General features: G+C 40.7%; 1 protein-coding gene and 1 long non-coding RNA gene across 2 annotated transcripts in view; one reads left to right on the top strand and one right to left on the bottom strand.

The window, feature by feature from the left end:
• LOC102367873 (connector enhancer of kinase suppressor of ras 2-like) overlaps positions 1-27,447 on the top strand; it is a 703,948-nt gene that overhangs the window by 70,703 nt on the left and 605,798 nt on the right. The window lies entirely within an intron of this gene.
• Positions 20,054-22,842, bottom strand: LOC102386433. The gene is made up of 3 exons (XR_324227.3): positions 22,805-22,842; positions 20,938-21,016; positions 20,054-20,166 (listed from the first exon to the last, which is right to left on the bottom strand). It is a non-coding gene; the product is annotated as an uncharacterized LOC102386433 (long non-coding RNA).

Genomic DNA, 27,447 nt, shown 5'->3' with positions numbered 1-27,447 from the left:
TGGAGCAGATTGGGGAGGGGGCAGGACCCTGCTTCAAAAAGAGATGTCAGGTGTCACTGCCAAAAACCAAGTAAACCCTTCTTTGGCCCTGCTACTGATGCTACTGACTTAAAGGTTTCAGATCCTTGCTTGCCATATAAAACTACAGCTGTTGAGGGGCCAAGAAGGGTTAACCTGGCTATTGGCCATAACTTCTCCTCTCACATCAGCATCCTACCTTTCCTCCACAGGGCTGGAGGCTGAAGCCACCTTTTCCAGTGCTCCAGGGTGCAAAATCTGTCAGGTATGCTTTGTGGGGAGAAGGGTGGGGATCAGGATCAGAGAGGCACTTGGCAGGGGTGTAGGCAGGGATTTATTTGTGCCATGCTGGCCACCACTGCCTCAGCTAATATAAACCTGCATACCTCCATGCAAAAAAAATTTCACCATTTGGGAACTTAACTTGACATTTTTAAGGCAGATCGAAAATATCTGGCAGAGCACTTTTAAGGATGTACTTTAAGTACACATATAGTCCTACTAACAGCAATGAGACTGCTCAAGTGCATACTTTTTTAATTTGATAAATTAGGACCTCAATCCTCTGTTCTGTATGGTGTAACATGAGGGTGGACCCTACAGTCATTAGGTCTCTACATAGTGCTCCTTACCCTGTAAGGGTCATAGAGTTCATAGCAAAAATAACATTCTTTTTATTCTTTTTTTTTTTTTTTTTTGCTAGTAATGTATAAATTTAAGGAAGACATGGCAAGCTACATGTTAGACCAAGACATTAAGGGGAAAAGAATGGTACAGCTGAGGAAGGCAACACAAACTGTATAACGTTTTGAAGTTAGTTGAATGCTATTTTCTACTTTTTGAAATGTAATTACTTCATAAATTAGTGCCATGCATTCCTTGCTGGAAATCTATCAGGAAGGATTGGGTTGGGTCTATAGATAGCTTTTTATATTTGTTTTGATGAAGAAATATCTTCAGATAGGTGTTCATCGTATAATCAGTCCAATCTCATTTGCTCCATAATGACTTAAATTTATGACTAAATGAGAGCAACTCACTTGAATAATATTGTGATAAAGATCATTCCATCAGGGTTAAAACAGCTCTGTGGAACAGGAATGAGATAATGATGAAATGAGAAAATTACTAATCTAATTCTTATTCTTAGCCAGATAATGAAAGTCTTTCCTTGTTTCTCTTAACATGGAAAAACTATTCTACAAAATATACTGCTAATCTAGTTTTGGTATACTGCACAAGTACTTTACTAGCTCATGTTGATTACAATTTTAAACTTTTTAATGTTTTGGAGAAGACAAGGAAGTTTATATTTTGATCTTTTTAATAGCTGGAAACTATGATAGGGAAACTAATGTGGGTCAGATTTTCAGATGCCAGCCTCCATTTTTCCAACTGCAAAAAAACTTGGAGTGTAAAATTACACCTAGAATTATCTGTGAACAAAAAGGAGTTCCATTTAGGGCCAGGGTGAAAAATTGTTCCAGTTACATAATTTGCAACTCCAGTATGTGGTTTGCCTAGTAAAAGTCCTAACAGTGCCTTGTTTAATTTAACCTCTTAAATAACTTATTCTTTTCTAACATGATTTCTTATCAAATGTTTAATTTACAGCTATCTACTTATTAATTAAATATTTGGAGTGAGATTTTGTTCTATTTCTATGTAAGTAGAAAAAGCAAGGAAAGAGGGAGAACAAGAACATTATGCAGGTAAAATATCCATAGTTATAGTTAAAAATTTAACAGCAACAGCAAATATCAAGAGATTACCTATAGGTGCTTTTCAAAAAAATGGAAAATTGATACAATGTGCAATATACCTGCATATGCATTTCATATGTATATGTACATTTCATATGTACATATACATTTACACCTGGCAGAAACCCTGATTGATGTTTTAATTAGTTGTAGTACTTTATAACAATTTTCCCTCAAGGAATTCTGCATTTTTGTATATGAACAGTAAATTAATGCCTTCAGAATAGGGTTGAAGACATTCATATGCTCTATGAGAGATGCATTAGTATTTTAAAAAGCTAAGTCAGTGCTTAGTGGTATGAAGAATAAACTAAATGCTAACAGTGCATTTACATTTCACAACATATTATGTCACTGAATTGTCTAGTGAATGTTCTTTGGAAACAACATAAATAAAAAATATTTAAGCAGGGGAAAATGCTAAGTTAAGACTGTGTAACACTGTTCCAATCACCAGTCGCATGATGCTAATTTTGCAGTACTTTAATTTTCATAAATGATTTTTTCTTTTAAACACAACCTTTTGAACTACAGTACAAATTGCATATATTAGTGTCCATGAAGAAGGTCTTGAAGATTCTTATTTAAAAACATTTGTCTCCCTACAAACTTAGCAAACATACAAATGACTTCATGGAGTAAGGTCAGGTAACAGGACAACATCCATTGCATGATGAAGTGATTGGCATTTCTTTTCCCCCAGGCTCTGAGGATGGTTTCAGGAGCAAAGCTTTTTTACTGGCTTGGTAGGGCTTATGCAAGTGAGATAACTTCTATTTGAGTTACTATGCTAAAAGCTTCATTTAAAAGCAATCAATAACTGAGAAGCTACTGGTCTCACTCTTTTGGGAGCAGAAAAAAATATTGCCTCAAACTTAAAAAGCATTTTCTGCTGATGTAAATGCAGGCTCTGTAGCAATGGGAAAAGTCTCCAACTATTGTATAAATTGCTGGTGATTTTGTTTCTACAAGTTTTCCTTGCAAAAACGCTGGACTTGGAAGAAATATGTATTTCATTTTTTGGTGCTATGTTACACTTGTGATATCATATGAATATTTAATAAGATCTCAAAAGGCAATTCAGCTGAAGAGAAGGTCCACTTTTTTATCAAATGCATAAGCTTTCAGCTCAGTAAGAGTCTACACAGTCTTTTGGAAAATTCCTACCACAGTCTAATTAACCCTACCCATGTTCAGAGGCTTCACACAGGTAATAGACCAATCGTTCCCACAGTACTGTGATATTGTCTCATTTGTATAGTCAGAACTATATTAGTAACTTGATACACAGTCTTACAATTCTGGGTTCCCAAAGCACAAACTCTTCTATTAGTACCAAGATATACTCCTTCATAAAATTCAGCCAATAGTCCCTATTTATAACATGAAGTGGGTATTACTAAGGAAGACTGGACCGTGGTATTTTAGACACATGCAATATTTGGAGTATGGGTTTGCAATAGATTTAGACTATAAATGCAGTATTACCCTCATTTAAAATACATTGGATGAAAATAATGTATATTTTTGCTTCAGTTAATGTGACCTTATGTATGTGTTCCATAAATTTACAAAAGTTTCCTTTTCTCTATGTCCACAGCATGTTTTCCTTGATTTTTTTTGCAAAACAAGTTATTTCTTGAAATAATACACCTCAACTCTTCCCTTTTAAAGTAAATTTGAACTTATCATTCTTTGCTATGCTATATAACTGTCCCCCAAGCTTGGTCCTGACAAACTACCATCTTTCTATGCTGTAAATACAGTCCCTTCAGAAAATGTATTTTATACTGAATGAAATATACTATGAAGATATGCTATAGTGCAGGGGTGCTCAACTTCTAGCCTATGAAGCCATGGCTTCCAGCCTGCAGGGCTCCCCATGGATCAGGAAATTTGGTGATGAGGGAGAAGTGGCAATTGATACTGCCATGCTTCCCCTGTTGCCAAAGTCGATTTGCGATAGACTGGGGCATAACCATCACCCATTCTAGTTTGGGTTATACAAAATCCAATGGTCAGGCTGAACTCACAGTTCAGACGATCAGATCAATGTTTAAGAAGACATTGTAGGATGGCTCAGATCTACACCAGCTTTACTCAGTCTCTGGAATATACCCATTATGGGTCTTGAGTATGCTCCAGTGTAGCTCTGATGGAGAGACTTTTGCGCAGTACAATCCCTGCTACAATGGCAGTGCTGACTCCTAGACTACCATTGAATGCCTCCCACAAGTTGTGGAAACTTCAAAGGCGCCAAAAGAAGTACTATGATCACATGGCTGCATTCTTGCCACCTCTATGAGAAGGGGAGAAAGTAAGGATGCAAACAAGTACAAGTTGGATACCAGTGTCCATTATGGCAAAAAGGGATGAACCGTGTTCCTACATGGTGAACCCTCCCTGTGATAATGTCTACAGGAGGAACAGAAGACACTTAAAAAAGGATTACTCATTGGTACTAGCAGAACATGTTGATTCACCTCAAGAGATGGTAGCAAAACAAACATCAGAAGTAAAACCAGACCACCAAGAGCAAGAGTTTCATTACATTTCAGAGAATCCACTGGTACCCACAGAGACACCTGATGACACCATACATACTAAGAGTGGACATGTGGTGAAGCTGCCAGTGAAGTATGAGGACTATGTAATGGGATAGCGGTAAAGGCTAGACCCCATCGATGAGCCAAGTGCTAGCAATGTCTGGCTTCACGATCCTGAAATGTTACAAGCTAAAGTAACTACTGATGAACATTCAACAATTTAAGAGGAAGCTTTCATAGTTAAAAAGAGGGATATGGTATATGGAATTTACCTTTAAGGGGCCTGCAGTGGAACAGTCCAGTTTTCCCCCTGATGTCATTTTGGTGTGGTTTGATGGTGTGGATGGTTCCCCCTGCAAGCTGTGAGAGTGTGAATTGCTGAATCCTGTTTCCTAATAAAGATGAAGCTGTTTATCATCTCACCAGTCTCTGCTGAATGCTGACTCGAGGGCAGAACCCCAGGGGCATGGAGGTCTCAGTGAGTACCCCATCCCTGGAACCCAAGGGCCTAGGAAAAACACTATAGAGCTTACTAAGTAAATCATGGTGTGGGGAAGGGCTGGAGGGATGTGCGTATAGGTTTACTGGGGGGAGTCAGGGGTTTAAAAGTAGCCCCTGATTCCCAGCTCCCCCACCATGGACCCCACCAGACAGTCCTGGATGCCAACCCTGCAGGTTGTACCTGCCCCCCTTACCTCACCTGTGGGTCCCACCTGCCCTCCCTCACCCCTTGCTGGTACCATCTGCCCCCCTTACCCCACTCGTGGGACATGCCTACCCCCATACCCCACCCACAGTTCACACAATGTCAAGGTAAAATGTATGAATCATTGTTTATGACTGTAATCTTAATGAATATTTCCAAGAGCTCACTACATTCTTTGTAAAACAATATACAATTTATCTTTATACTTTTAACTATTAAATGAAGAAATTCAGGCAAAATAATTTTAACATGGAAGAAATGTGCATGAATATTACCTCTAAAATGCTGTTCTTTGCTGTTATCTTACAAAACATGGTGGATTATTCTTTTTAAAAAAGGGATTTTCTACTGCATGCTGTAAACTCAGATTTCAGTTTTTGACTCGCCCACTAACTACAGCAGGTTTCTAGATCTCAGGACACAAGACAAGGAGCTCTTCTTTGAAACTCAAAGGGGTAGCTTTACAGCAGTGATGTGCCTTGAAGCTGGAACACTTATTCATGGATCAGTGGGTGGTATTGCTAGAGAGAAGATTGCAGTCTTATTTCTGTCAGTATGTTTTTGATGTTAGACTGGAGGAGATTTGTCTAACACTTAAAAGGAGTCCTAAGAGGAAGAAAAAGGGTGTGGGGGTGAGAATGAGATCCAACAAAAACCCTGATTAGTGACTTAATGGGAGCTTCCAGCACACACACATTTCTGAATCTAATATTTAACTGAACCCTACTAGGGTTTTGTCTACACATAGAAAAAGTTAAAATTATAAAGTTAAAAAAACTTTATAATGCCCTTAATGTGATCAGAACCATTTCTCTGCCAATGTAATTATAATGTGTTAACACTTCAATATTGCTGTAAATGCATGCACACTAAGGGCATAACACATTTTTTTTTAAATCACCCTGCTAACTGAAATAGTTATATCAGTATAAAATTTATTCATAAACCTGAAAGTCTGGCAAAGGGTCGTACTTGGAAATTCTGTACTGGAAGTCATTTAAAAATCTCTTACTACCAATGTTGGGACTGAGGAATTCAGGTTATTCAGAAGTTACACACTATTTTTGTGTTCTTTATTGTATCCTCCTTTCCTTTACCTCTTCCCAAGGGAGACAGTGGCTCCATACAGACAGCACTTTTACTGGTATAAGTGATTGGAAACCAGTCTATACCCATAACAGAACAGAAGTTTGGCACTGGTTTAAAAATAAGAGAACCCAGTCTAAGATTTGTACCCCGCCACCAAATGGCAAATGTGTATTCTGTTTGCTACTGATCTAAAGTACACTGCTTACAGAAAAACCCATAACTTAGATCAATTCCGCCTTGGGCTTGTTTGGAATCTCTGTACTCTACTGAATGCTATGAAACTATGAACAGGGAGCAGAACATATCCCTTTTCACAGTCCCTACACTGAGCTGCAAGGAGACACAGGCTGACCTTGAGCAGGCTAGGTCAGCCAACTGGGTGTTCCCTGTGCCTGTTGCCATTCTGTCTTTATGCAGACTAAGGGAGCATGTATAGTATGCTGAGATGTGTGCACAAGGGCTTCCTGGCTGTACAGCATTAGCACTGCAAGCTGTTGGCTCTTCCAGGCCTCAACATTCCAGTGCCTTCAGGCGTCTCCAAGTACATACCAGGAGAACAAACCTGGGAGAGTTCTCCCAGATCATTTGAACATGTGTACACAGCTTTTCTCCATTCTCTTTTTAACCACTCTTTAGGTTCATGAATACATATCAAATCCCCCTTCTCCCCTACTCACTCAGTGTTCTCATCTCTGGACTAAATACTCCTATTTCTTCCAACCTTTCTTATAATTTCTGTTTCCCAGACCTCTAATAATTTTTGTCTTTCTCTGATGGACTCTAATTTTTCCACATCTCTTTTTTTTTTTTTCTTCAAGTGAGGGGCCCAAAACTGGAAAGAATACTCCAAGTGAGGCCTCACTAGTGAAGAAGCACTTCCCTTGATTTGCAAGTGATGCTCCTATTAATGATGCCCAGTATATTACTGGTCTTTTTTGCAAGAAGAGCACACCATTATCTCACATTCAGCTTCCGGTCTACTGTAACCCCCAGATCCTTTTCTGTAGTACTTTGCAGTCAATCATTCCCCTGGCTGTATTTGTGCATCTGATTTTCTCTGTCCTAAGAGCAGGACTTTGCACTTGTCCTTACTGAATTTAATTTGATTGATTTTTGGACCATTTCTCCAGCTTATCAAGGTCATTCTGAATCTTTGCCCTACTGTCCACAGTGTCTGCAGCTAAACCCAACCTGATGATATTTTCAAAGTGTTCACTCAGTGCCATCTTCCAAATCATTAAAAAAAGATATTAAACAGTATTGGACCCAGCACAGACTCCTGGAGAGCCCCATTCAATGCCTCCTTCCAACTGGACATTGAACCTCTGATGAAGGCAACTTTTGAAACTGATCTGATGCCAGATTTATATTAACAAAGGGTTACAATTTACATAATTTAAGACAATGCTGATAAAATAATGGGTTGTCATCATATGAAATCTCCTCTATATAATGAAAAATGTAAATATTTTAAAATATTTTTTAGTTATTTCTTAAATGCTTTTTTACTGCTGGAATCATAACTTAATTTTGTTTCTAGCTTTTTGTTCGACTTGAGCACAGTAGGGAGGAAAAGCATTTTGTATATTTATTCTGTTTTAATTATAAGAAAACATTGATTCTGCTTTTCAATAAACACACTTGTTTATATGGGAAATGCACTTGGGAATTAACTGCCCACAGTATATTTATATATTTTACAGTGGTTAATCAGATACATTAATTTAATTTTACTTTAAATGTTTTTGGACCATACTGTAAGGTTTGAAAATGTCTGTTGAGGAAAACATTTACAGGAGAGATGGCTATTGTAGAAAACTATACAGAGACTTCTATGGAGGCATAGATTAGAGAGTAAGTAAATATGTCTACACATGCATTAATGCGCCATGGTTACAGTGCATTAAGTTTAGTAGCTGCAATAATATGCATGCCTTTTAAATGATGCTAATGCACAGTAGTGCAATAGCACATTAGTGCAATAGCTTGGTTTTTGCCACGATGCACTGATGTGCAGTAAAATTAGTGTTCTGAACAGTTAGTGTCTCGTATTGATGCATCCAGTGAATATTAACTAAATACCTGTCCTGTCTGAAATAATATATTCCTATGCTGATATGTGTAGACTGAATACATCTCATAAAGAACAACAATTATCTTATAGAAAGTAGTAGGGACTAGCCTTTTTGGCAGGCATACCACAAGGTAAGGCCCTCACCCTCCCTTAATACCAGTCCAACCCCCTTCCCCTGCTGTATCTGTCATTCTGCTTTCTACTCCCTGCCCTGTTCTGACTGTCTGATTTCTTGCTCTGCTTTCTATTCCTTGTCCTATCTGTCCCTGTGTTCTCTTCTTCTTCCCCAATCTTCTGGATGTCATGCACATAGGCTGCTCATGTTGCAAATGGTATATATTAGTGGCACATCACTGTAACATAACTAAATTGGAAATTCATATCTTTTCCATAAAATATTTTTAAAAACCAAAATAATAGGGAACTGTTTCCATTACACGATTCTATAGGCTTGTTCAAATATTCTAATGGAAAAGAGAGGACTCTTCCATATAGTAAAAAATTAATACATCTGTGAAGGCCACACCTTCTCCTGCTCTAAGCCCATGATTTCACAAGCTTCATTGCATTATCACTTTAAGTCTTGTATTGCAGTGGTAAAGGACAGGCTTGGAGTGTGAAGAGTAAAACTTTAAAAGCTAGGAATCCCCAAATAGAGCCAATATTAGCATCAAAGATGTCACCATTGACAGGTTAGCCTTTTCTGTTGCCTTGGCCAGAGACATAAACTGCTAACAATCTTTACCTCATTTACCAACTTAATATTAAGGTAATCATTGAAAAATATTAATTGGCCTCACTGTCTGTTGGCCTCAAATTTAGCAAAGACTTAAACCAATAAATTTATGTGAAAATATATTGGATAGCATCCAAGGGTGCATCCAGATGAGTGTGCACATGCCTCTTGCAGCATCTCAAAGCCCTTGAGATGCTGCAAGAGGCATGTGCGGGAACAAAAAAAATGTTCCCCGTGCTGCAAATTTGCAGTGCGGGGACAATATTAGACCTCTGGATACCCAGGGGTCAGAAAGTACCCCAGGCAAGAAAGCAGGGCAGGGAACTGTCTCTCTCTCGCTCTCTCTTTTTATATAGTGGTCTTTTGTTTTAATTGTGGAAGAACATGGATTTTTGGGTATTTTACAGAGTGACTTTGAGATTTTTTTTAATCAGCTGGCCCAGAGGGGCAGATGCATCTACTGGCTGTGCAGCCCCCATCCGGGTCTGGCAGGCACACAGCCTTGGGGCCACATGCTGTCGCAGGTGGCAGCAGGTCTCAGCCAGGCAGCAGCCCCCACTGCCAGACAGCTGCACTGGGTACAAGGTGCAGGGAACTCTCAAGGCTGCTTCAGCTGGCACAAGGCATAGTGTCCCCAGGTACCAATTGGCCAGGCCAATTTTTGTACTGATGGGGCCAGGACAAGGCAGCTTTTTATGTTGCTGGGGCCAGCAGGCTCTAGCTCCCCCTGGCTGTAGATCTGGGAGGAGCCAGGCAGGGTTATTTTGCTTTAAGTGGCACAACTTGTCCCACACCAAAGTGCATGTCTGGGCACGTGTGCTGAGGCAAAAAGCCCCGGCTCAAATTTGTACCGCTTTTATTTGAGCTGCTGCAAGTGCACGTGCCTGCATGAGTAGACGTGTCCCAAGAGATCAGAGCTATTATGCCTGCCACTTAAAAGAAATGTACATTTACTTGTGTGGAATCAGTGAGAGACAAGCAAACATGCAATACCACTATGCCATTGCTGCAAGTTATTTAAAAAAGTACAGCAACGCTTTAATTACTCACTAGGTTCTAGGTGTTAAGAAGACTTAATTCTCATATGCTTGAAAGCATGAATCTCACATTTTTATATCAGGGACAGAATGCAATATGTAACTGGGAACCCTGTTTAGCTTTGTAATTGCTCTTGTCATGATCTCTTTTATAGTCAATAATTCCAGCCCCAATCTTGCAATCGCTATTTATAAAATTGCAAAATTGATCCTCAAAAAGCAGTAAAAACTTACATCCTTCAACACTAATTTTGTTTTGTGAAGTATTTTTCTTTTTAGTAATAAGCCGTAACTTAAACTGGTGGGTTAGTGGAGTATGAGCAAATATAACCTGTGCTGACTGACACACACAGCAACAGTGCAAATCTGACAGACCTGCTTTTAAATATATTAAGTGGTAGCCATAAAAGCTTTGTGAAGTAAGAAATGAGTAGTCTGAATGACAGATGTTGACCTATATACAGTATGAAAGGTCTCTAAATTTGCTCTCTGTGTTAGTAAATGATGGAGATGTCTTAATGGGTTTGCAATTCTAAGAGAGTTATTTATGCTCCAGTTTTTTCCTTGCTGTTCATGCCAGACAGTGCAGCATTAGTTTTGTATGAATAGGGGTTTGGGATTAACAAAACTACTTGATGGGTATATTTGGAATGGGGATCTTTATAAGAGATGACACACCTCCTTTTTTCCTGTTTATCTGTATTCATTCTTAAATTTCTAGATCTATATTTAATTTTTCATACATTTTTTAATGTAAATTTGCATGGAATGAATGGTGTATCCTCTATTTAAAGAGTATACTTGTCATTGAGGGTAACAAAGAAGTGAGGACAGCTTTTGGGTAGAGAGAGAGAGATTTGTTCTTCAAGACAGTCATTTGCTCATAACTTCCCACCCTCTTTTAAGAGTAGTTAACTAAATGTAGTCAACAGGTCTTGTGCAGAGTAGTTGTACAGTAAATACAATCTCCTTTTACATCTCTAAAAAAGGGATTAAGTTTTTTGCAACAGTGTCCTATATGTTTAAGGCAGTTTAAGTAATCAGTAATATATTATGGAAGTTTAAGGAATCAGTCGTTGTGATACTTTGATCAATATACATTTTTAATGCTTAGATCTGTATTTAATTCTTCTCTGAATTTCATATGCTCTCTCATGAATCATGTCAATATACAAATTTCACATGATTTTAGTGTAACTCCACAAACTGGCTCTGGCCTGTGCAGAGGTTGAAAAGTTTGTAAATATTTAATGAATATTTTGACAAATAAAGTCTCAATGTAAAGTTGGTACTGATATACTGAGAACAGTTAAGTTTATATAGTTTGGGGTATATTTGCCAGTGTTTCACAATGCTTTTTTTACTGTACGTGCATCTATTTATAAATAGAACATTTTGATTTGAGTCGGAAGCTTTTAAAGCTTGCAGGAAAATAACTACGTGTTTTTCATGTGCTTGTTTTATGTAATAATCTAAAAAAGTGCACTTACCAAAATTCGTAATGCAAGTAAAAAAAAATTTAGCAAAAAAACAAAAACAAAAAAAATCCCAGCTGTGTTATCGGGCAAAGCCCATAAAACAAACTTCCTGATATACCAAAATTTCATAGACATTTGGGCTGGAAGGGATCCTGGAGGACAGGAAGTCAGCAGGGATCTTAGGATCTTTGAAGACGTTCAAAGTGGGTGCTTGAACTGCCTCCAGTGGCAGTCTGTTCCAAACCTTGGGGGAATCGGACAGTAAAGAAGTTTTTCCTTATATCCAGCCTGAATTGGTCACGGCGGACTTTGTGACCATTCGGTCTTGTCATCCCTTGGGGCGCTCTGGTGAACAGACATTCCCCCAGATCCTGATGAGCACCCTGATAAACTTATAGGTGACTACCAGATCACCCCTGAGCCTGTGCTTTTCCAGGCTGAAGAGTCCCATGGCTCTCAACCTCTCATTTAAAGTACACCAACAACTGTATGCTTTTCCACTCAAGTAATCTCCAACAAAATACTGGGAAAACAAATTATTTTTGATTAATGAAAACAAAACACTTGGGCAGCTAAAGGCCATTGATATATAAAATCTGTCCTGGGGGTTGAAGCAGGTGACTTGCTGAGACCTGCAATATACTGGCTGAATCTGAATGTACTTTTTAAGGAGATTCTTAGAAATTTGAGTGCCTAGATATTTTAAGCTATTATTGGAGTTTTCAAAATGGTATAAGAGAGGGGAAATGGCCATAGTATTCATAATGTGCATTTATCCTAGAAGGTTAAGGTTATTCCTGAACTTGATTAAGCTATCAGTTGATTTCAGTTCTACACAGCTTTAATGTATTTCTAACAAAACTGTACTAGTAAGCTACAGGCCTGTGCATCACTTGTTTTTCTTGGCTACTGCTATTCATAATTAAAGAGGATTTTTGGTCTCTTCATAGCAGCACCGCCAGCACTATCACTGCTTATCTTGAAAGTCTGTAGAGTCTGTCGATTGTACTTGGGTTATTACTTTTTCTACTGGAAACAATGTTATTTCTTTTGGTCTAAAATTTCGAATGCAACACTATCAGTCAAAAACACCACTCTGGCAAATGTTTTTATGTACCTTAATATAGTTGAGAGAGAGATGCGCTTTTGTAGGTGACAGCCTTCATCAAATGCATCTGATGAAGTAGGATGTTGCCTATGAAAGCTTATGCTTCTCTGAGACAGTTAGACTAGGTTCAGGCATTCAAAAAGCCCCTGGTAGAAACACTCCAACTTATAGCATTTTGAATAAAGCGCAGTAAGTAAGAGTGGGACTGAACTGAACAGACGTTTGCTATTTGGTGCATGGGTGGGGGTGGGGTAGGAAAGACACACAGCCTGACCACATTGGCTGCTGGGGGTGCTCCCACATGCCTCTGAGGAGGTTGCCAGAGTGGTCCCTCCCCCAGCCACATACCCTCACCAGGTGACAACTGTCAAGAGCAGCTGGGGGGAGGGAGGGGAACAGATCCCTCCTCCTACAAGGGACCCCCCATCATTTTATCACTAGGGTCTGGTGGGGCAGGTCTGCATAGGGGAGCTCCCTTTCTTGTTCCCCCCAGTCTCTTGACAGCTGCAGCCAGCAGCTTCAGCATTGTTTTGCCCAGCTACAGGGGGAGGGCTCCAGGGTCTATGTTCCTGTAGCAGCCCTGGCTGGGCAGAGCCTCAGTATAGCCTGGACAAGGCTGCTGCAGGGATACAAACCCTCGAGCCCTTCCCCTTCAGGGACTCAAGCCAGCGACAGCTGGAGGCAGGGCTGGCCTGGTGCTTGGACAGAGCAAGGGAGCTCTGTCTGAGGCTAGAGTGCAGCCCTGCACAATGCACCTGGGATGGCAGTAGTCTCACAGTCTTAGTTAACCCTCGATGAGATCTAGCACAGATGTTCAATAAAATACTCTAATGAAGTGTTTTTGGTTAGTACACACCCATCCACATTTAACCTGGAGTGGGATGCACCATTTTTAAAGCACTTTGTGTGCCATGAATGTCTGTTCTTTACAGCTTTAAAGCATAATAAGTGTAATGTAGTTACATATCCTTAGCCGCTAAGGTGCCTCCCTTCTGCCTGACTTCAGAGAAGGATTTAGCTTTGTCACTCTGTACCTTAATATGGTACACTAGCTATTGAAAAATAATTTCAGTTCTTCCTTCTCAACAAGTTTGCCTACAAACTTAATACCAGTGTAAATATTAATACTAATTCTTGAGTGTCTTTTTAAATGCAGAGGGATTTACTATGGCCATTAACTTTCCCAAAAATGTAAGAATGTAGTTTATTTTTCCAGAGACACATTGCTGTATAGTATTTTGAAAGTTATTCCTATAGGGTACTGAGTATGTTTTAATTGTGCTGGTATCAGTTAATTGTTCAAAAATAAAATCAGAACAGTTTTATACAAGTTGAGTTTCTAGGAAAAAAAAGCTTTATTAGCTCCACAACAGATTAAGTGAAGTAATGAAAAACCATAGCTGGAAAATTTAGTTTTCTTCAACATTAGAAATTAAAGGGAAGAATCAACAAAATGTGTAGTGAAGCTTAGCAATTAAAATAGATAAGCATTGATTCTTTTTATTTTTTCATGTCATCATTTAATATGATATTGCTTCTAACTTACTGCATGATTTCAGGCCTGACAGCTATCTACTGACAATTTTGGCAAATTGTACTGACATTTATATCTCAAATCTGTAGAATTTTGCTGGACATCAGTTCTAAATTGCAAGGTATGAAGCATCATACCTCGGAGAATTATGTAATTATGCTTATATATTTTCCTCCATAATGAGGAGCACTATCTATAATTTACAAACTGTTTCATTCCATAATATATTACTAATCTTTATTTTTTTATTTTTTTAGATAGAGAATTGAGTGGTTTGAGTATAGTAGCCATTCTGTTATGTCCTTACAGATCTTTTGGTTATTCACTTTATGGAAAAAAAATTACAAAGTTAGCTTTGCATACCTTTAGTCATAGGGATGTGGACAGAGAATCATAGAAAAAATAGGGTTGGAAGGGATCTCAGGAGGTATTGCAGTCCAACTTCAAAGCAAGACTATGCCCAAATGTGTCATCCCAGACAAGGCTAGGTCTTAAAATCCAGGTCTAGCTAGGTCTTAGAAGCCTCTGAGGATGGAGATTCTACAACCTCTCTGAGTAACCTGTTCCAACACTTTATTACCCTCCTGGTGAGAGTTTTTCCTAATATCTAACCTAAACCTCCCTTGCTGTAACTTGAGGCCATTGCTCCTTGTTCTGTCATCTGCCACCATTGAGTCTTCTCTTCTCCAGACTAAATAAACCCAGTTCCCTCAGCCTCTCCTCAGAAGTCATGTTCTCCAGCTCTCTAACCATTTTTGTTGCCCTCCGCTGGACTCTCTTCAATTTTTCATATCCTTTCTGAAGTGGGGGGCCCAAAACTGGACACAGTACTCCAGATATAGTTTCAGCAGTTCTGAAGAGTGTGGAAGAATCACTTCCCTCCATCTGCTGGCAACACTCCTACTAATGTAACCCAGTACATTATTAGCCTTCTTGGCAACAAGGGCACACTAATAGCTCATATTCATCTTATATTGGCTCATATTGTCCACTGTAACCCCCAGGTACTTATCTACAGAACTGCTTCACCAGTCAGTCCCCAACCTGTACTGGTGCATGGGATTGTTCCGTGCGTCTCCTTATTAAACCTCATGAAATTTCTTTTGGTTCAATCCTCCAATTTCTCTAGGTCTCTGAATCTTAGTACATACACTGGAGAGTAGGGCTATCTCCCCACTCCCCCAGCTTAGTGTCATCTCCAAACTTGCTGAGGATGCACTCCATCCTGTCTTTCAGGTCCTGTCTTCCACTGATGATATTGAACAAAACCAGCCCCACATCCACAGAGCCAGTCATCTCATCAGAGAAGGCAATTAGGTTGGTCAGGCATGAATACTGAAAATGCAGAATACAGTGTGTGATTATAGATTAGTCTGTAGCATGGAAAAGGATATTCACTGTATGCAAACAGAATTAATAGCTTTGCTATTAAAGCAAAGGGAACCTGCTTATCAAATTGATGCACACCCCTTATTACATATTTGGATACAGTTTTCCTAAAATACTGGTTACTTCACTGATTTTGAGAGAGGTTATATACTATTGGTTAACTATTGGTTAACATGGGAGTACTCACAGCTGTTGCCTACGATGTTCCATGGGGCTCTGCCACCCCTACACCCCGTCCATTCACCAACCGATCACGTGCTGGTGGGATGGTGACCTTCGGTCCTCTGCAGGCTTTCCCGCCTTCGGCTTCACTAATGCGGTGACTCGGACTTAGCTGTACAGCTCTGCCAGCCCATCCTCTTGCCTCTCTGACCCTTCTGATATCACTTAGTGTCCTTCCTTCCTAACTTCCCTAGAAATAATATTCCCCTTGGGTAGGGCTGCTCCCAGAGCTGCCTTCCCTTATCCAGTGGATTCTGCACCTGTCCCCAGCTCTATTTCTCCTAGGGGCAGTGCTGGCAAACGCAGTGTGCCCTGTCATTCCCCTTGCTTTCCTCCTCTCAAGGGGAGTACTGGCCTCTCCCTGCTCACTATCTGTTGCATGGCAGGAAGTTTCCCCTTGCTTTCTTCAGCTCACGGTTTAGAGGCTTCTCCTGCCTCTTGTGCTGGTGCCTTGCCTCAGCATGCCAGACATGCTGTCTGCTCTTTCTATCTCTCTCTGGCTCCCCCTCCCCTCTGGTGCTGCTGGGGATTTTAAACTTTCCTGCAGCGGCCATATTGGCCACCGCGATTGGCCCAGCTGTTTCCCTTACTGGGAACAGCTGCTTAAATAGCCGGCATAATGCCAGCTCATGCGACTGCAGCTGCCACCACGGTCTCGGCTCCGGCACCGCCGGGTCTCCCGGAGGTAAGTTACCCTCTCCGGGGTTCTGTTCCAGGGTTTTGTCTGCCCCGCAGCCTCTCCTCGCCTCTCCTTCTGCCCATGATGGCAGTGCGCCACCGTCACAGGTGCCAAGTAGTGTAGTAGTTCATATTCCATAGTTTTGTAAAGCATTTTCAAAAGGCCTCTAACCTTTTTCCAGTATAATACCATATACAAGAAATAATCATGCTACTAAGGACTACAATTCATGAAATGAAGTCTTGGAATATTTAAGGTTCACATTCTATCTTCAGCAGTTAAACTCAAGATCAATAACACTTGCTTAAATGAAACACCAGAAATGTGGAGCTAGCTATTGATTTTTGAGCAATGTAAATTTTTGTCTCTTCCCAGCATATAAACCTCAGTTTAGTTAGAGGAGCATTTAGATTAAATCCTGCTGACCTACTTGAATCTACAGATGAGCTCATAAACAGGAGCTCTGTGATGCATGCCTCCTGAACTATGTATGTAGTGCTTATTGTCTTTCTAATGTCAGAAGTGATAGTATGAGTTATTAGTTATAACTTTGCTTTGAAAATGCTTTCATTTACTTCCTGGACATCCATCTTAGAGAGGAAACATATATAGTACTTTCAGCAAATGTTTAAACACAAATGTTCATAAAAAATTATAGCTTGTAACTAGTCACAAGTTGTATTATTTCTGACTAGTTACAGAGATAATATTAGATGTGAGGGGTTTTATGCTTGTTTCTATCTATCTGCAATATTTTAACAATTTTAACAAAGAATAACAGTCTTTTTGAAATTTGTTTTTTTGCCTTTTTTGTCTCTCTCTTTTTAATTGTTTTCTAAGCTTTCCAGATAGTATTGTTTTCTATACATAAAATCTTATGCAGTCATAACATAATGTATGCTGCTTATAAAAACCATTGTATCTTTGAAGTATAAAATATGGAAATTTTCTTGCCCATTTGTGCTTGAGGATTCACTATATGCCCATAGTAGTTTTATGGATCAGTGGCTATTTGTGCAGTAACAACTAGAATTAATTATATATAGAGTCATTCAAATGTTGCAAATTGCAACATTTGGAAAAAGAAAACCCATAGTACTTTGAATAAAATTCTTTTAGTTGGTTTGTGGCTCAGTGACAGCTCATCAGATTAATAGTTTCTAGTCATCTTTGCTAAATAGAAGCTCATAGGATCTATTCTTCTGATGTTCACATACAGTAACTCCTTGTGTGCTATTAGTATTTAAAAATTAATGCTTATAGAAGAAAGAACTTACTAAAATTGAGTTACTATAATATTAAGAGTTCTGTTTAATCACTATTGTAACTGTCTGTTTTCCAACCAGAGTGACTGCTGATTTAATTAGAAAAACAGACACTTCATTTTACTCTAAGCAATATTGTATCACTTGCACTAAAATGACTTTTCTACTTCAGTAACTTATTCTACATCCAACCAATGATAATTCATAATTGAGAATGCTCCTTATTGTTAATCTGATGATTCACAGTGAGAGTACTATGGCTCATGTAGCAATTATTAGCAACAAGAGGGTCAGTACATCATAATAGAACAACAACAAAAATCAGCCAGTCTTCATCTTTCAGGCACACATCTTTTGTGGTTTTGATATTTGTAGAAGAGTCTTACTATAATGTCAAAATGTAATTTTTACTTAAATTAGATTTTTTTTTTGTAGGAGAGTAAAAATACATCATACTGCCCAGGGGTGCCCACTAAACCATGGTTTAACTCTTAAAATAGTAGTGAAGGTATGTTGCTGGGAAATGAATTTTAGCATTTTTACAGCTTTTTAAAATCTATTTCAGCCAAGTAAAAAATCCTATATGGTGGTGTTGCAAACTCCCTCAAATCCCCTACTTTTCAGAGGTCAGCAAGATATATTGGGTCTCCAGCATTTTACAAGGATTGACCAAAAAGTAATCCCTCCAATTTTTTTCTCAGCCAAATATTATTGTAAAAATATTAAACTGGCATGGATAATGTGTACATCATTGCTGAACACAACACAGTCTCCTTCTGTATTAATGACCTTTTTCCACTGGTGAATAAGGGCATATTTTCCATCATTGTAGAAGTTTTCCTTGTGCAGCAACTGTCAGGCTGTTAAAAGAGTTATGTTCCTAGTTTGGCCCAAAGCAAGAAATACTGAAAATATTGGAAACCTTAAAAGAAGATATTCCTGAAAGTCTCTTTTTTCTCTAGACCAGTGGTGTTAAACCGTTCTGGCCAGCAGGCCAGAAGGGCAGTGCTGAATCAATCTGTGTGCTGGATCCAGTGGGGCTCTAACCAGCCACACAGAAGAGGACAGCTCAGCCCCAATCCATCCATGCAGTGGAAAAGGGCTCGGATGATCAACCTGATCATTTGGGGGGGGGGGGTGCAACCGTTCATTTGGGGGGGGGGGGGGGGGCTATGACCCAACACTGATCCAGCCCCATGGGGCAGGGGGCATGGTATATTCCCATGGGCAAATGGGTGTGGCATGATCTGGCCTTGTGGGTGGGGGGAAAAGGGTGTGGCCCAGCCCAGAACCAGCTGTGCAGGTGGAAGGGATGTGGCCTGGCCCTGTGGGAGAAGAAGATACAGCCTGGCCCTGACCTGGCCACCCAGAAGTAAGGGGGTGTAGCCCAGGTCTGGTCTAGCTGATAGGGATTGGGATTTTGCCTATGGGGAAGAGCAGCAGTACTGCTACTGCTCCCTCACCACCACATTTCCTAACCTATGGGGAGCCCTACAGGCCAGATTCCAAGGTGCTGCAGACTGAATTTGAGCACCTCGCGATAAACCAAACATGTTTAAATATCCCAACATGTATGCTTGAGATCCTTTAAAATGTGTAAGCTTAACTGCTTTTTAACTGTAGTGAAAGGGACAGTATCCCAAATGCTGTCTAATCAGACATGATCAATGAACTAGTGTTCAAAATGACTATAACTCTTGACTGTTGGGCTCAACTGGAATTTAAATTTTCATATAAATTTATTTAATTTGGCAGGAGGATTTTTTCATTTCTTATCATTGTAGGCATAGGGTATGGAACACAGAAACATTTATTTTGTTTGAGTAGATTGAGAGTGTGACACTAACACTTATCTGCCAGTGATCTCTTCCTTTCTAGGTACTACAAGTGAGTATGCTCTTTCCTTCAACCTCGCTTGTCATGACTTTCTCGATACGCAATTGCAAGGGAGGGGTTCAGAATAATGGGAAAAGGGAGCCCCCTTGGGGTACTCAGTTCCTGGCATGGTTAACACTGGGGCTCCACCTTTCCTACACCTTAACCGCACACCAGCCATCATTGTAACCATGGTTTCTTGCAGTGCTGGACTCTGGTCCCGATTGATACCTGTTCTTGGTGAATTCCAGGCCAGGTGTTAGGCTCTGCCCCTCCACCTCAGGGGTGAGTGCTAGCATACCCGTGAGAGTTCTTACCCTCTATCTGAGGGTCCACTGAGGACTGAGGTCCCCTAGCTCCTCCTGTTCTCTTTAGAGGACCTCCTTGTGATCCCAAAAGAAAAAGAAGAAATAATGAAACAAAAAAAAAAAAACCACACAACCCCAAAACAACCCCCCCCCCACCCATGTCATCAACCTGGCTCTGCCCAGCTTGATTGACAGCTGACTCTTAAATCTCAGCATGGATGCCATGTGTAGCTAGGACTCCTTCATTTTGAGTTTCCCAGGTAAATCTTCCTGCTGGAGTTGGGGGTCTTGGCTTGCCCACATGGGGTCTGCGAGCATGTTGACACGGGGTCTTGGGCCCTGTTTGTCACAGAGTTTAATTAATAGTGATGACCATAATCAAGAAAATGAGTCAAATGGTCTGAAGATGAATAAAGTTAGAACTAGAAATACTGAAGAAGCAAAATTATTTGATCTAGTTCATCAGCCCCTTCACCTCTAGAATTAGAAATGAGTGAATGACTTTGTCTCTTACGAGTCTATGGGTACAGCTACACAAGCCATTAATGTGCAGCAATAAACTATGGAGATTATTGCTCTGCAGTTATTGCTTCCAGGAAGCTCCTGGGCATGCAGCTTACATGTGCATCCAGACCATAGCATATTGAGCTGGGTTGCAGCAGCCCCAGCTGGCAGGAGTCTGGGGGGTCAGCCCGTCAATCCTGGGCTGCTTTGACTCAGCTTGATGTGCTATGGAAGGACTGACTGGGGCAAAAGGGTGCTTTATCGTGGGGCTAGCTGGCAGGCAGCTCCAGCAGTGAAGCACCCTCATGTCCCAGCCACCTGGTTCAGCACCTACACATGCATTTACAAATCCTATCCTGCTGCAGTTTATTAGTTTTGTGCACCATAATAGGGGCTCATGTGTAGATGTTAAGATGTGTCCTGTGCAGCTAATGTCTTGTAGTCATGACCTATGAATATAATATTGGCAAGAATAAAACTGCTCATATCCCTCTTCCTTATTTTTGTCTTCTTGTTATTCAGTCTTCATTTTGGCTAATGAAACATCTTGAATCAAATTTGTAAATTCACAGAGCATAGAAATGTAGGTCTGGATATGTATCATACCTGCACAGCTGCTTGAAATCAGTCCTCAAATAACTGAAGAGGCTCACTGTCAGGTCAGGGTTGCCATTTTTTAATCAGTCTCAAAAAAAAAAAAAAAAAATAAAATAAAATAGAAAGCATCAGATCATAGTCCTTCTCTGGCTTTGTTATGACACTGGGAATTACAGTGCTAAACTAGGGGAATGGAATGCTTTAGAATTCCTATAATCCAAAAAGACATGAACAGCAATTATCCACATAAATTTTGCTTAGGTAGGCAAGGTATCTACTTAATGTGTATGTCTCCTAATAAAAACAACTTGTGAAAATATATAGGTACAGTCTCAAATGTGTTTGAAGTCTTTCAATTATAGTGAAAGCAAATAACTGGAGTCCATCCATAAAGAGCAGTTCTGTAAAAATCTATCCTTTTCTTGCTTTGTAGTGTGAGGCATTTGAAGTCATTATTAATGATACAATAGAAGCAAGCACAAGCTTGCTATGCCAATATTTTACCGATGAATTGCTAGTTAAGAATGTTTTTGTTGCACTCTGGAAATACGTGAAGATTTGACTTCTCAGTTGGAGTGTGTTGGTGTACTTTCGCTGACCTTGATGCAGCAAAACCTGTTTGCTCTAGCTTAGTATCTGATATTTTGGGAAAGCTGTCATTGATTGTATTGTGATTCCTTTTTCAAAATAGCTAATTGTATCTATTCTTCGTTTTTAAGAAAACCTCAATCCTCACCTGTTATTAAACTTGGATTTCCTTACAAATATTTTGTTTTTCAACATATTCAAAAACATTTCATAAAACTTTTTAAACACAAACATTAAGTCAATCAGTTGATAACATAGTAGCAACTATATTAAGGGCAGTGGGCCCTGCTGTGACAAGCACGAGTCTTGGAGGAAGGAATTGCACAAAATATTGAATGATAACAGAAACCATTAGAAAAATTAATAAAAACACCTTTTTATGATTAATGGAGATAAACAAGATCTTTTCACTGTTTCAGAGACATCTAAAAGCTTGGGATAATTAAAGAACTGGATAAATAAAGTAAAAACTTCAGACAATTAGCATACTCCAGTTTTAACCATATGGTAGGTTCTCTTTGAGGGTGTGCGTGTCATGGTCCGGGGTCCCACAGGAGGGCCGTGATCTCCTGAAGGCCCCCCTTCCCATGCCAAGTTGGCCCAAGAGCACCCTCAAATTCTTGCCCACCACGTCTCTGATGACACAATACATTTGGAAGGCTGCCTTTTACGCCCTCTTGGTCACATCTTGATGGACACTCAGACCCCATGGTTTCCCGGACCCCTTGTGGGTACCGTTCTGCAATGGGTGCTGCAGGGGAACCCTAGCCTTATGGACTATGCGTGGCTCCAACCACCCCTGTACCATGCCCCAAGCCTCGCAGATGGAATAGACGTTGTTTGGTATTAGCCTTATTATAATCTGGCCCCTTGTCCTCTCTGGGCCCTGCCTCTTTCAATCTGCGCCCTCTCTGGCGCTAGGGCTCTCCACAGCCCTGTCTCACTCTGTGCCCCCTCTCCTGGGCTTCTCTACAATACTGCCCCCTCCCTGGGGCTCTTGGCTGCCCCCTTCTGTACTGGGGCTTCTCAAGCGCTGCCCCCTTCTCTGGGGCTAGAGTCAGTGCACCCTGACTGCTCCGCCTTCACTGGCTCTGGGGTCCCCACACTGCTGTGGGTCCTCTATGAGGCCTCCTCCAACCCCTAATAGCCTCACCCAAACCACTGGTCTTTAAACAGCAACACAAATACAAGCCCCCTTGGCTATAACAGAAATTAAAGACGCACGGCTAAAACCACATTACTCAAACACCCCAGAGATGTGCCATCCTTTACCCGGCTTGGGCTGTACCTGCAGTCAGGCAGAGCTCCTTCCTCTCTGGCTGCTAGTAGGGAACTGCCCTCTGGCCTCAGGCCCTAGGGTTTATAAGGGAGCCAGGCCCTGCCCCTTCTGGTCAGCTGACCTCCTCTGGTTGTCCTGGCAACCTGCAGCTGGGCTTATCACTCACTGCTAGGGCTCCTTCCCTAGCAGTTTTTTCCTTGTTAGGAGCAGGGCACCTAGGTGCTCTGTGATAGTGTGTCAGAAAGAGAAACCAAAGCATGTAAATCGTTCCACTTGCTAAAAATTGTATCCCCAATTCTTTAACATTCTGGATTCTTTGAAACTACTGCTGTTTGGCATTTCAGGGGATGTCTCTCTTGATATTTTAGGTTTATTACAAACAATCTTAGCCATATGAGCTGCCCCTGAGTATCATGCTCAAGAAATAAACAATTTGGATGGTTTTGATGCTAAGGTGCATCCCAGGTTCCACTGTACATTGTGAAGTATAGTATTTCCAGAAGTGAGGCAGTGGAGTGAAGAAGGGTTAGAAGATAGGAACAGGGAATAATGAGTTCGGCTTTGTCAAACTTGTGGTGCTCAAGGTCTTTTGTATGTGAATGCATGCCAAATGTGCTACAGATAGGGGTGGGGTAAGCAATAAGTGGCAACTAGTTCAGTCTTATATTGCAAAGTTTAGCAGAGCTTCCAGGGTTGAGCTGTATTGCCACCAGTGGTTAAAATATGGATTTACAAAATAAATAGCTGGTCAGCAGAGGCAGAGGCAGGGAACGGGTGCATTGGAGCAGTTGCATCTCCTTTGATTACTTTATCACCAAAAGTTTAAAACCAACTGCTTGGAAGTGGGAGCAGCATTTCAATTTAGGCAGCATACAATGAGTTATGGCTCATTGTAATCTATCTGACCCCTTCTAAACTCCTCATCCTACAAGTGTTAATTATACCCTCTCCTTTTTTAATGGATGTTAGTGATGTTCCACTAATCAAGCTAATCTTTTTTTGCAGGCCTGCTGTTTATTAGCTTCTACTTTTAATGTAAGTTCTATTTCACAGCCCTGAAAACTATTTTTAACTCTAATTAAAAATATCAGCTCAGGTGTGGAAACATTAACTCGTGATCAACTCAGGTGTGGAAATAACATTTAGTGAAGCATTGGATGCAGTGTCAAGATTTTCAAGAAGGCTAGATTTTAGTTTTGCCTAGTTTGTTTGTGTGTTTTAAAAAAAAAATACAAATATAACCCTTCCACCAGGCACTGATCAACAGCAACAAGGGCCGGGTTCAAATTTCAGGGTACCAAATAAGTTTTCACTGTGACTTAAGCCCCCACCCAGAAATCTGGGATCACTGAATTTGGCTGTGTCCATCATAAACAAACCCTCTCCTCACAAGCAACATAAACACAAAAAGGACAGATTTTAAAAATAGAAAACAAAAGCAAGGAAAACACCAAATGCAGTTTGAAATACTATCAGCTACAAGGTATAGTATACAGTTTGTACCCTTTTTGGGAGATTCCCCCTTGCCCAGGCAATCTGGGACTAGGTGGGGGGCTCACAGACAGGGTTAGTTTTGGGGGTTTGTACCCCTATACCTGGCTACTCAGCAAATAGGCTGGATGGGGGCCCATACCAAAGACTTCTATGAGCTGTCCCTTGGGATCATTGTACCTTGGGGAATGGCTAGACTGCCTAGGTCCTTCTGCAAAGTCAGGGGCCCCTTGTTGCTCTCTGGGAAGCTGCAGGGTGCTGATTTCCACTTTCATATGGTGGTTTTGAGGGGGTGGCTTGTAACTTCAGTCAGCATACCACACCCCAAAATTCCTAGTACCAATCCTCAGCTCTGCTGGGGCAGAAAACTGCGAAAGGACTCAAAAGAGGAGTCAGGTCTATTCTAGTTTGGGCCTGAACTGCAGATACACTCAGCTACTTAGCTAGGCTGAGACGAAAGAAACTGCAACAGCCACAAAAAGGACCCAGGCTTATCCTACATGACAGCCTGAACAGCCAGTGGGGCAGAGCTATACAGCTATGCTGAGACACGATAGCTGTAAAACAACAAAAGGGGGCCTAGGCCTATTTGCCCTGGGCCTGGACTTAAGCAACAGAAGGAGACCAGGCTAATCTGGCTGCAGCCTGGACATCTAGTCTCAGCTACACAAATAGGCTGAGACAAAAGAAATTGAAACAGCAACAAAAAGGACTAAGGCCTCCTTGCACTGGGCCTGCTTCAGCTACGCAGCTAAGCTGAGATGCAATAACTGCAAAACAACAAAGTGGCGGGCGGGGGGGGCAGGCATATCCTGGCCAGTAACTGCTAGGGCTCCATTCCCAGGGTCTGAATTAGACTTGAGGGGGGTGGGCTGCAAAAAGGTTGGGCTGCCCATAACAATGTGCTAATAAAAATAGGAGACCCCTCCCCAGGTTATGATTTTTAAGTCTTACAGGAGGGCTCTCATCTCTTATGGGGGGGAGGGGGGTAGTTCACCCCCTCCAAGTTCCTTCGTAATTCGAACCCTGTCCACTCCTGGTCAGTTTGTTCCAGGAGGGTTAACACCCCCACAATAGTATTATACATAGTATTATACCATTTAAGGCCTTAAGCCTGGCCCATATCTGCCAGCAAAACTGCCAGGCTCCAACCCTGGTGAGTCTGCTCCAGGGATTAATACGCCCATGGTATTATCCCACTCAAATCTGAGAAAAAGCAAAGGGGCAAAAAAGGGAAAGGAGCTGAGTCCCAAATTGAGACAGTCTTGCTTTTTCCCTTTGCCTTAGATTTTCCCTTCACATAGCTCCAACTCACTTCTCCAGCGAAGAGGGGAGGAGACATTCCCACGGGGAGAAGTTCTCTGCAGTTCAGCTCCCCACTTCCTAACAGCAGCCTCTGTTGCCACTCTTAAAGAGAAAGAGGCCTGAGTTTCAGCTGAGAGATTCCTATATGACGTGACATGACATTACACCCACACATCCAATAAAGGGTTGCCAGGCCTCCAGCCTCTCTCTCAACCAATTAAAAAAGCACTGCCCAGTTTAGCCAATCCAGCTAGGGATCTGACCCCCACTGCCTAGGACTCTCTGGTTTCATCACACAGTGAGGGAGGGAGGGGTTCTAAAACCAAAGCCACTGGTATCTGCCTACATGCAATTTCTCCTCAAATCACCAAGCCACACAAGAAGAGACCAGATAGTAAAATACAGCATGTATAAAAGACATACAGGCTTCCCTTGCTTTATGCCGGTTCTGTATGTGTGAATTCACTCTTATGCAATGATCCTTTTTGTACCAAACATTCATTATATGTAAGGTAAATTACTCATTTGTGATCAGTGTGGTGGAAGCCTGCAGTCAGTTGCTTTGTGTGGAGTATTGTGGGAGTGTCGTGCACCAAAATACAATCTCCTGTGTGGATCTGTACTCCTCGCTCGTTGTCTGCAATACATGTTTCTCTAGTTGTCATCCCCGTTATGCCCTGTGCTTGTGTGTACTGTCTGTAGTAAGTGAGTACCAAAATTGTCTTGTAAAAGTGGTAGAAATGGGCCTGAGTGTCAGTACAGTTGAGGTCTTAGAACGTTTCCCTGTTTGTTACATTGTAAAGTGGGTTCCCTTTATGTAAATTTGAGTTATGCGCCATTTTCCAGGAATGCATGTACAACATAAAGTGAGGGACACCTGTAATTATATACAGCAAATATGAAAAAAACTAATTATACTTTAAAACTAAATATATAGCAACATGAGAACTGAAACACACTTTGAAGTACAAAATGGCTTGTACATTTTGTATGTCTGATGCATTGTATGCTATAATGCATACAATGTGCATTAATAGCACATTGCATTAATAGCAAATTAATGCACAATCCAATAAAGTTATATTTGTTTTTGCTTCAATCTTACACTGAAAAATATAACCCTAGGCCTCTAGCATGTTAATAAAGCTTTTAGTTTCTTTTTATCTGAAGAAAAAAGTGTGTGTGTTGTGTTTATATGAGATGATGCACCACATCATTTGCACCCCTCTTTTCAGAATCCTAGATCTGCCCATGTTGGTAGGTATGGGGTTGGAAAGTGAACAAAGCGAATATTATAGAAGTATCTCTAGCAGAAAAGTAATACTTTAAAATGTAGGTAAATGAGAGAGAGCATTTGAAGTAAAGAAAAAAAAACATTCTGATGGCAAAGTACATAAATATGTTGTTCTGTTCCTTTTCTTTTGGCTTCTTAAAAAATAAGTAATTACCAGACATTGCTCACTAAATAGAAGCTGACTACTTTTCCTGCCTAATCTCCAGATGTATATTGAATTACAGAGTCCTTAGTATGGATAATAGAAACCTGCATTCTCAAATTCCTTAAATAAAATGTCAGATTCAGAGTTTTTCAGAACTACCTGGTGTTCTGAAAACAGTAGGAAAATGTGATAGCTCAGTTTCTGGTGTCAAAAGAGGCTGGACTCTTAGGACCCTGCCATGGCTCAGAGAAGAGGAAGCTGCTTATATACACTTGGGGGTCAGATCTTAATTGATCTTTAAGGTGCCTTCACTTCATTTCAACACCTTAAATTTTAAACCTGGCTCAAGAGAATGATACAAATTAACAGAGTTAGGTACCTAGACTTCCTAGATGGTGAATGGTGTGACCTAAGTGC

This window comes from Alligator sinensis, unplaced genomic scaffold (genome assembly GCF_000455745.1).
Source record: "Alligator sinensis unplaced genomic scaffold, ASM45574v1 scaffold666_1, whole genome shotgun sequence".
NCBI lineage: Eukaryota > Metazoa > Chordata > Crocodylia > Alligatoridae > Alligator > Alligator sinensis.
Note: the sequence above shows the minus strand (reverse complement) of the source record. Positions and strands in the feature narration are given on the sequence as shown.